Raw genomic sequence first — 11,096 nt, 5'->3', positions numbered from 1 at the left:
ACATCCTGCAAGTCTCTTCAAACTTACCTTTCTGTGAAAAAAAAAACGTTTAAACATCTTTGAACTTAATTTGAGGACATGGATGTGCTAAATTGCTCTTAATTCTTCGCATTTAACTGTGGTGAGTAAATGCTTGATGACAGTGACTCTTTCCATAAAACATACCTTCCAGAATTTAAAAAGAAACCAGCGACACTTTTTTTGTGTCTTCACAGTGTTGCTCTCTGCCTCTGCATCGCTGTCAGTTTGCTGCAGAGGACGAACAAACATAAGTTTATTAAAAAAGTAAAGTCACTTTAAATTAACAAGTGCAATTTAAAGAGAATGTGCATTTCATATGTTTCGTGTAAAAGCAAACCGAGGAACAGCAGAGGTGTCTCCATTTTCTCTTCTTCTTTTGACCATTTTCAGCAACACAAGCATCCGGGATGCTGATGAGGACAAAAGTGTAAATGTTATTTTTCAAAGTGGAAATTTTTAACAAGGAGTACATGCTGGAGATTGCAGATAAAAATTAATAACTGTAATGGAACAAAATCATGTATTTTGTACATTTACACTCTACATTTTCAAACGCTAATCTCTGAATCAATAGAAATTATAGACAAGACTAGAAGTAGTAAAAAAGATTTAAATACAAAACACCAATAAAAGGGAAATAAAAGAGCTCCAACTAAACCACTGCTATAAATATCTCCAGCAGCATTAAAGAGCGGCGCATTTCTTTACCTCTGATGAGACGTAGAAGGAATTTCCTTCTCTGCCACGTTTTGTTTGTGTGATTTCTGTTTAGAAACAAGAAAAGCAACATCAGTAATGGCATAAAACAAAGTATATGGTAAGAAAATACAATATCCTTCATTTGGATTCAAAATTCAGTTTTTACAGAAATCATCCAAGAAGCTTCCTTAAAAGTTTCAAAAATGCTTATTTACCATAAGAAAACATTCAGAGAAATGTGCTGCGAGTCTCTTCAAACTTACCTTTCTGTGAAAAAGAAGTTTAAACATCTTTGGACTTGATGTGATCGCAGCCAAAATCTCCTCAGCTTTGCAAAAGTTCAACTGAAAACAAGCAGTCAAAGGTTGTATATTTATAAACTTTCAGCATAGAACGTTCATACCCTGAACAGCAAACATCAGCATTATGATGTATGGGGCTCATTTGCATATTTTGGAATGTATGCTCATTTGAACTGTATGGTGCTCGTCTCCAAGCAACTGCTACAAAATACAGGTCAAGTCAAGTGGCTTTTATTGTCATTTTAACCACGTGCAGAGGTACTGTACAGAGTGAAATGAGACCGCGTTCCTCCGAGACCCTGGTGCTATATATGACATATACGGACAAACCCAGGACTACATAAAGTGCAGTGTGCATAAATTGCAAAAATAAACAAGACAAAACAGTGCAAAACTAGACAGAACAGGACGATACAGACACAAGACAATGGAAATGTGCAAAATGCTGAGTATTGTGCAAAAGTAACTTGGTGTCTGTATGTATGTGTATGAGTGTGAGATACTGCAGATAAGTGCTTGGTAGTGACATGTGTGAAGGTGTGCGTGTGCCAGTGCAGTCACTGAGTGTTCAGGGGTCTGACGGCTTGTGGGAAGAAACTTTTCCGTAGTTTGGTAGCGAGGGCCCGGATGTTCTGGGACCTCTTTCCAGAAGGCAGCAGGGTGAAGAGTGTGTTTGAAGGCTGTGTGGGGTCCTCCAGCAAGCGGGTGTTATAAGGAGGGGAGAGGGACTCCAATGATCTTCTCAGCTGCTCTCACAATCCGTTGTAGGGTACTGCGATCTAATACGCTGCAGTTACCATACCAGACAGTGATGCAGCTACTTAGGATGCTCTTGTTAGTCCCACTGTAAAAGGTGGTGAGAATGGATGGTGGGAGATGGGCTTTCCTCAGCTTCTGCTTGAAGTAGAGACGCTGCTGGGCCTTCTTGGTTATGGAGCTGGTGTTGAGGGAGCAGGAGAGGTTCTCCGCCAGGTGGACACCAAGAAATCTGGTGCTCTTGACGACCTCCACAGAGGATCCATTCATGTTAAGTGGGCAGTGATCCCACTGTGCTCTCCTGAAGTCAACAATCTCTTTTGTTTTGTCCACGTTCACAGACAGGTTGTTGACTCTACACCTCTACAGATGGCCCGCAGTGCAACCCTTCAGCTTCCTACTAGATTCACCTATATACAAATTTAAAGACCTAGGAGACTTACTTCTCGTCACAGAGTTGTAGCATTCACAAGATTTTCAGAAAACTTGAACTCAAGGTCAAGGTCACTGATATTCAAACTGACCCCAGAACTTTAGTAGATGCACCAATGGTATCAATTCAAAATCCTACGCTTCTCGTTCCATTTTTATTTCACTATCTGTAACTAAGACAAATCAACAGTATTTGAGACACAAGTCACTATTAAAGTGGTTCGTGAGACTCCACATCTGATAACAGTATAACACACTGCTTATTTATGTAAAATTGTCATCAATAAATGTGTTCAAAACAGAAGCTACACTGGCTTTAAAAGTTTTTGTTAACTCTGACTACCTGTCTGCTCTTACCTGTTTCTTTTGCTCTCTGCTGTCTTCATCCTCCATCCAACTCTACATTGTATTGTTAGGGATGACATGATGAAACTGAAGGGTGTCTGGGCACCGAAAAAAGAAAAGAAGAGAGATTGGATTAGGCTGCAGCTGGCGTGCCATTCTCTCACTTCAGGATGAGATGCTGTGTCTTCTTACGTTAATCTTGTAAAACAGGATGTAGGCTGAGTGCTGCTGTTCCTCACAAGCTGCAGATCCAGTTGTGTGCAGCACCTGTGCGTCATTATAGGTGAGCCAAGGATCTGATGTAGAGTGTGGACTCTCCTCGGGACGGACAGAATTACAGATGCAGCAGCTGTTTCCGATGTATGGAAACCTGACACACAAACAAAAGTTTACAGTATCAGTGTAAAATAATTCATTTTGTCCAGGTTGAGAAGGTGAGATTTGGTCCTTGTGCACCACGTGTACTCACCTGAAGCCGTCTGTAGTCTGAATTTTATTTTCCATTATTTATCCACCGCCCAAATGTTTCACTGCGCTACTGCAAAAAGGTAAAAACACAAACACACAATTAGACACTGAGCACTGGATGTGCATGCATGCATGAGCTTTGAAGTTTAAACTTTTTTTTATCATCAACAATTTTTATTTATTTCATTTTAAACTTCAATAACAGAGCTTAAGGATAACTACATAAATAAATAGTTTAAAAACAAACAAACAAAAACAAAACACAACAACAAAAAACAAAACAAAGGGAAGTTATCCTATTCTTTCTTCGCACACCAATTCCCACACCACCACTCTGTCATTACTCCTCTGTTCTTCAAGTTACAGAAAGCCAGCTTGTAAAGGGGGACCAAATACAATCATATTGATGCAATTTGTCTAATAAACCATAAGTCACTTTTTCGTAAGACACCAACTTAGCCATTGTCTTTAGCCACTCTTCATAGGGAGGGGGGGTTCTTTTTCCGCCAATGTCTTAGCAGGACCCGTTTGGCCGTAGTAAGAGCCAAAATAATCCATCTTTTTGTATAACTGGAAAAATCTACAGGGAGTGCAGAATTATTAGGCAAGTTGTATTTCTGAGGAATAATTTTATTATTGAACAACAACCATGTTCTCAATGAACCCAAAAAACTCATTAATATCAAAGCTGAATGTTTTTGGAAGTAGTTTTTGTTTTTAGTTTGAGCTATTTTAGGGGGATATCTGTGTGTGCAGGTGACTATTACTGTGCATAATTATTAGGCAACTTAACAAAAAACAAATATATACCCATTTCAATTATTTATTTTTACCAGTGAAACCAATATAACATCTCCACATTCACAAATATACATTTCTGACATTCAAAAACAAAACAACAACAAATCAGTGACCAATATAGCCACCTTTCTTTGCAAGGACACTCAAAAGCCTGCCATCCATGGATTCTGTCAGTGTTTTGATCTGTTCACCATCAACATTGCGTGCAGCAGCAACCACAGCCTCCCAGACACTGTTCAGAGAGGTGTACTGTTTTCCCTCCTTGTAAATGGCTGTAGCTCAGGGCCCTGTTTCAGGAAGCCGGTTTAGTGGAAAAACTGAGTAAGTATACCCTGAGTTAACGAAAACTCTAGGTTTTCGGTTTCAGAAAGCGAGTTCAGCTGAAGCCTGAGTGAGTCACTATGACGACACACGCCGTGAAGCTAACCTGCCCCCTAGCAGGTTTACTACAACTAACCCTGACTGTCTCCGCCCCTTTGTCGGAAACCTGACAGTAGGAAGTGTCAGACATGGCGTGTCCCTTCCTTGAAGAACCAGTAGATCGTGAAGCCCAAATCCTCCGCAGAGCTCTCTGCCGGGAGAGAGTGATCAGAGCGCGTTCGGACATTTTATCATTTCCTGATGATTTTCTGTGCGAACGTTACCGTTTCTCAGCACAATCTATAATTTATTTGGATAACATCCTCAGGCCATATATTACGCATGTGACACATCGCGGACATGCTCTCAGTTCTGTACATATTATTTGTATTGCACTTCGGTTTTTTGCAAACGGGAGCTTTCTGTATAATATCGGTGACGCTGAGCACGTTTCCAAGGCTACCGTCTGTCGGGCAGTCAGGAATGTTACAGTTGCACTGAAACGTCTCCTGTACTCGTTTGTGGTGTTCCCCGGTCATAGACCCACAAGATTCATCAAAGAGGGATTCCACAAAATTGCAGGTATCAGGATGACCAAAACTTAATTTATGATGTGGTGATACTTGGACTAGAGATGGCACGATACCACTTTTTTATGTCCGATACCGATACCGATATCATAAATTTGGATATCTGCCGATACCGATATGAATCCGATATAGTGTTTTTTAATCAACAAAACTGTTTTTTAAAATATCTTGCTGCATTTTGCAAGTCTGCAAGTTCATACTCAAGTTTAAAACAACAACTACACTAAAGCTATTCTGTTATACCTGTATGCAAAAAAAAATATTTCATAGTTCAGCAATACTGATCAATCTAATAAACTTAGACCTACACCATCCTCCCTATTCTGGTATTTTAAAGAGTACTTAGTGTAAATATTAAGCAACCTAACTAATAGGGTTCCAACTCCCAGCAACAACAAAAATAAATAAATAAAAAATAGGGAACCACCCCTCACGCTCCACCTCATGATGCTTAATCAACGTAATCAACCTTAATTTGATGCAGTGTGAAAAAAAATGCACAGAAATCAATTATTTTTCAAGAAATATTAAATAGATTCAACATCTTTCTTCAACAAAATTGCAGAATGCACAGATGGTACCATCCCAAAGGAAAATGTACTATAGCTTACTAGGGTATATATATTAGACTTAATAGTCACTATATACAGTAATTGACTTCTATTCATTTTACATCAAATTAAAACTTTGGGTGTCAGATAATTATTTATTAAAAGCTCGACATTTTAAATGAGAATAAGAAAGAAAAGTATGTCTTTGTGCCCCCTTTTCCCTGTTAATGCCCTATCGGCCCCCCTGGCTAAACTTTGCTAGATCCGCCCCTGCACAGTTACCAGCCGTCAGCTGTAGAAAAAGATCCTGGAGTAGAAAGTAATATTAAATAAATTGTAACAACAGCTTATCAAGCTTAAACGTGCTGCTGTTGTTCAGCCGCTGGTTTCCTCTTTCTGGTGCAAAGTGGGCCAAAAACAAACGAGAGACAGACTCGCGACAGAAAAGCCGATCAGCTGATCATTTAAGCAGTTTCACGATTGAAGTAGCAGCAAGAAGAGGCAGTCGCTCCATATATCGCTTGTTAAGCTTAACGTGGGAATGCTTTACAAACATTCAGAGATGGACTTACACACTTGCTTTACTTCTCTCGGGGATAACTTTGTCGGAGATGAAATGCTATCCAGACCACCAACAGGTCCCGCATGCCACAGCCGCTCTATCACGTGATGCATACTGCTCCGACGTTCTGAGGTGAGTTACGGCGTGTTGCAAGTTTTGTGAGGTGCTTTCGTGATATTTAATGGATCGGATTACATTTTTTATTTTTCTCCGATATCCGATCCAGTAATTTAGGTCAGTATCGGACCGATACCGATACGTAATATTGGATCGGTCCATCTCTAACTTGGACTACTACTTAAATTTTACATTTATTTTCAGGGTTCCCAGGCGTGATTGGCTGTATAGATGGTACTCACATTCCAATCATTGCTCCTTCAGTAAATGAAGGAGACTATGTGAACAGGAAGTCTTTCCACAGCATTAATGTACAGGTACATAGTTCCCTGTAGCATTTCAAACTAACAAATTATTTCATCATAGTAATGGATGCTAATTTGTGTTCTCTGCACTGTGAAGATCATATATGATGCTGCCAACATCATCACAAATGTGGAAGCCAAGTGGCCAGGCTCTGTCCATGACTCACAAATATTCCGTGAATGTACACTGAGCACAAAATTTGGACATGGTGAGTTGAAAATACTTTAAAATATATAAAGACCAATTGCTTCAGGGACATTTGAACTGAAGTGTATCCTTCTGTCTTAGGAGAGTTCACTGGCTACTTGCTTGGTGATAGGGGGTATCCATGTTTACCCTATTTGCTTACCCCTTACTCTGACCCTGAACCGGGCCCACAGCAGCGATATAATCTGGCTAATTGCAGGACAAGAGCCAGAATTGAAATGACTATCGGAATGCTTAAGGCCCGGTTCCAGTGCCTGCAAAGACTCAGGGTCACCCCAGAAAGGGCATGTGACATTATTGTGGCATGTGTGATTCTTCACAACATTGCCACAATTAGAGGAGAACACTGTCCTTCTGAACCAAACATCAGCAGTGATCCAAACCATGAACATCCTGACCCTCCCACGGACATACAAGATGGAAGCGCAGTCAGAGACACCATATGTCACAATCATTTCTTTTGACCCATCACCTCAACATGTTGAAAGAAGAATAAACAGATTTTTTGTTCAACTGGCTTTATTGGTCGTCTGTATTTCCTGTACACAAAGTATTAAAAGATGTAAACCTCATAAAGTGTCTCTGTTGCTTCCTCCTCTGTAACAGCTGTCAATGTTTCTTCATTATTTTCCTGCAGTAAAGAAATTAACAACATTGCTGTTCTACTGTAAACTCATATAATCTGTGGAGTATTACTCACAACTGCATGTTGGTCTGGCTCAACAGGAGGCTGCACCAGATGCAGTACACCATCAACTGATAGAATATGAGGTTTATACAGGTCACTTATAACTTACAAGGGACCAAATGGCAATTAACAAACATACCAAGCACCTTACACTTCATTGTCATTATGCTCTCAAAGACAACCAAGACTGAGGCAAGGCAAAATCAGTCGGAAAATAACTTCACTACAAAATAATCCATTATGGTAAAGAGTTTATCAAATGAATGAGTAGCACTGCAAAGGTGACTGTGAAGAAAGGATGTATACACATCATGTATTATTTTGAATTTACCCCTTATGTAGGCACTTGTGTCTTGCGGGGTTATTGACTCAGAGGATGTCCCCGCAGAGATGCCTTCGGCCACAGGGCGCCCACTGTTTTGGCTGAGGGCCAACTGCTCAGCCTCTGTGAGTGGTGGTGGTGGTGGAGGACCCCCACCTGTTTTTCGGGCCTCCACTTTTTTTCTGTTGGCTATAACGGGCCACATTTGAGCATACAGAGTAAGCAAATATGTACTTGTAATGTGCTCAGATAATTTCAATAAGTGCTTACAGACAGAAAATTAATGTAGCCTCTAACTGCAATTGATTTACATGGGACAAACTGACCAAGCACTGTGGCTCATAATACAATTACACCTTACCTGTTTGGACTATATTTTTATATTTCATTTTTACTTGCTGCCAGGCACGTTTGGGGCCTGTTGGGTTGCACCTGCGCTCACATCACATCACAAAATAAAATGTATAAAATAACAAATAAAATAACATATGATAAAATAACGTGTTAAATGGGTGGAAATCCCTAGATCAATGTTTATATTAACACTCACGCATTGACTCTGTCGGCTATGTTTTGCCGTGCATGCTCACTTTCTTTTGCAGCTGTGGCTGCGTTACTTTTTTCCGCGGAATTTGCATGTTATCGGCATATGCTGCCATCAGAATTTCGGCCTCAAGCGCTGTAAAATACATTGACCGCGCCTTCTTTCCCTCCGTCTCCATGGTGACTCGCTTAATCTGTGCTCCACTGATCAGGGCTTTATGTATCCTCGTCCGCGCGCTTCACTTGGGGTTAAAGCAACTCCGCGTTGACTGAACTACTTGTTATCAGCCTTTCTGAAACCGAATATTCCGAGTTGGACAGTTCGGGGTTACTCAACCCTGCGTATCGTTTTTCACTCTGAGTTTTCTAAACCGGCTTCCTGAAACAGGGCCAAGGTGGCAGAGCAGGTCAGCCACTAATCAGAAGGTCGGTGGTTCGATCCCAGGCTGCATCCTGGCTGCATGCCAAATATCCTTGGCAAGATACTAACCCCATGTTTGCCTACTGGTGGTGGTCAGAGGGCCCGGTGGCGCCAGTGTCCGGCAGCCTCGCCTCTGTCAGTGTGCCCCAGGGCAGCTGTGGCTACAATGTAGCTTGCCATCGCCAGTGTGTGAATGTGTGTGTGAATGGGTGAATGACTGAATGTAGTGTGAAGCGCTTTGGGGTCCTTAGGGACTAGAAAAGCGCTATACAAATGCAGGCCATTTACCATAAATCTCACATTTGATGATGGACCACAGGTTCTCAATGGGGTTCAGATCAGGTGAACAAGGAGGCCATGTCATTAGTTTTTCTTCTTTTATACCCTTTCTTGCCAGCCACGCTGTGGAGTACTTGGACGCGTGTGATGGAGCATTGTCCTGCATGAAAATCATGTTTTTCTTGAAGGATGCAGACTTCTTCCTGTACCACTGCTTGAAGAAGGTGTCTTCCAGAAACTGGCAGTAGGACTGGGAGTTGAGCTTGACTCCATCCTCAACCCGAAAAGGCCCCACAAGCTCATCTTTGATGATACCAGCCCAAACCAGTACTCCACCTCCACCTTGCTGGCATCTGAGTCGGACTGGAGCTCTCTGCCCTTTACCAATCCAGCCACGGGCCCATCCATCTGGCCCATGTTAAGGTTCAAATATTGAGGAAGGAGAGTAAACACAACCATGGTCCAGAAGAGCTTGGTCAGACAATTGATTTTAATGAATACACGCGTGGGAAGACCAGTTCCGTTCGCAGACAGGGCTGATCTCCGACTTAATCAAAGCATAAACAGATTTTTTATACCATCAGGGCTTGAACTTACTGACGCCCCCCTCATCAAGACTCACTCTCATGTCATCAGTCCATAAAACCTTAGAAAAATCAATCTTGAGATGTTTCTTGGCCCAGTCTTGACGTTTCAGCTTGTGTGTCTTGTTCAGTGGTGGTCGTCTTTCAGCCTTTCTTACCTTGGCCATGTCTCTGAGTATTGCACACCTTGTGCTTTTGGGCACTCCAGTGATGTTGCAGCTCTGAAATATGGCCAAACTGGTGGCAAGTGGCATCTTGGCAGCTGCACGCTTGACTTTTCTCAGTTCATGGGCAGTTATTTTGCGCTTTGGTTTTTCCACACGCTTCTTGCGACCCTGTTGACTATTTTGAATGAAACGCTTGATTGTTCGATGATCACGCTTCAGAAGCTTTGCAATTTTGAGACTGCTGCATCCCTCTGCAAGATATCTCACTATTTTTGACTTTTCTGAGCCTGTCAAGTTCTTCTTTTGACCCATTTTGCCAAAGGAAAGGACGTTGCCTAATAATTATGCACACCTGATATAGGGTGTTGATGTCATTAGACCACACCCCTTCTCATTACAGAGATGCACATCACCTAATATGCTTAATTGGTAGTAGGCTTTCGAGCCTATACAGCTTGGAGTAAGACAACATGCATGAAGAGGATGATGTGGACAAAATACTCATTTGCCTAATAATTCTGCACTCCCTGTACATCAGAAATTTCTGTGGTTATACCAAGTATGGACTGTTTTGGTGAGATAACAAATCTCCTTTTTAAAACACTGAAAATTACCTCCATTATATTTTCCCACCAATCCCGAAGTGCCGAACAGCTCCATAAGATATGTAAAATCAAAGCATTTTGACCATCACATCTCCAACATTCGTCCGTAGAGGCCAGGTTCCATTTATACAATTGTTGCGGTGTTCGATGCCACCTATGGATTATCTTAAATTGAATCAATCTACTGCCTGTTTCTTTATACATAGTATTAATATTTTGAAAACATGAATCCCATTCAACTGAAGATATGTCCAATGCCATGCCCTGGGCCCAGTAGCCCTTAACTTTAAGGAGAGGGTCAGCTGACCGTTCTTGCAATAAGTGATAAATCTTAGAGGTAATGCCTTTACCCAAGGATGATCTTGAGAGCAGGACTTCCACAGGGCTGCCCACAGGACAACTCAAAGGGGTTCCCAGCCACTATTTGGACATATCTCCAGAATTGATTACGCTGCAACTTATATAACTCCACAATTTTATCAAAGCTTAAAAAACATTTAGTCCCACAGTCAAATAAATCTGATACATTAAGGATGCCTGCTTTACGGCACTGTAACCAGTCAACCGATGTCCCTCCAATTAAAATTATTTTATTACTCCATAAGGTTGCCGAAGGTGATTTAATAAAGTCCCAGCGACCTGCCCTATGTAATTTAAACCACAATATCTTTGCAATTATAGGATGGGTAGTTTTATGACTGGTATCAAACAGCTCCCTCCAAGGAGAAATACCGCCATTAACTTCCGTCTCTATATGGGACCAGATGGGTTTAACTGGTGCAGTAGGTAACCAAGCTCTAAGTTGTTTCACGTTCATCACCCAATAATACCATTGGAAATTAGGCAATGAAAAACCTCCTTGTTTTGCACTCGCTTGAAGTTTCTTAATACTTAAACGATGTGGTGAGCTATCCCAAAGAAACTGCCGCATTAAAAAGTCTAGATCTTTGAAATACTTATCTGGAATGTG

General features: G+C 41.3%; 3 long non-coding RNA genes across 4 annotated transcripts in view; 2 read left to right on the top strand and 1 right to left on the bottom strand.

Moving 5' to 3' along the window:
* LOC146683488 (uncharacterized) overlaps positions 1-11,096 on the top strand; it is a 62,091-nt gene that overhangs the window by 20,598 nt on the left and 30,397 nt on the right. The gene's annotated exons all lie outside the window — the stretch shown is intronic.
* On the bottom strand, positions 2,438-3,173 carry LOC146683491 (uncharacterized). Its single transcript, XR_014917701.1, has 3 exons — positions 3,025-3,173; positions 2,748-2,925; positions 2,438-2,653 (listed from the first exon to the last, which is right to left on the bottom strand). It is a non-coding gene; the product is annotated as an uncharacterized LOC146683491 (long non-coding RNA).
* Positions 6,181-7,034, top strand: LOC146683490 (uncharacterized). Its single transcript, XR_014917615.1, has 2 exons — positions 6,181-6,321; positions 6,407-7,034. It is a non-coding gene; the product is annotated as an uncharacterized LOC146683490 (long non-coding RNA).

The sequence above is a fragment of the Copadichromis virginalis genome, linkage group LG22 (genome assembly GCF_057382275.1).
Source record: "Copadichromis virginalis isolate Kocher_CV1m ecotype Utaka linkage group LG22, C_Virginalis_male_GT1.1, whole genome shotgun sequence".
NCBI lineage: Eukaryota > Metazoa > Chordata > Actinopteri > Cichliformes > Cichlidae > Copadichromis > Copadichromis virginalis.
Note: the sequence above shows the minus strand (reverse complement) of the source record. Positions and strands in the feature narration are given on the sequence as shown.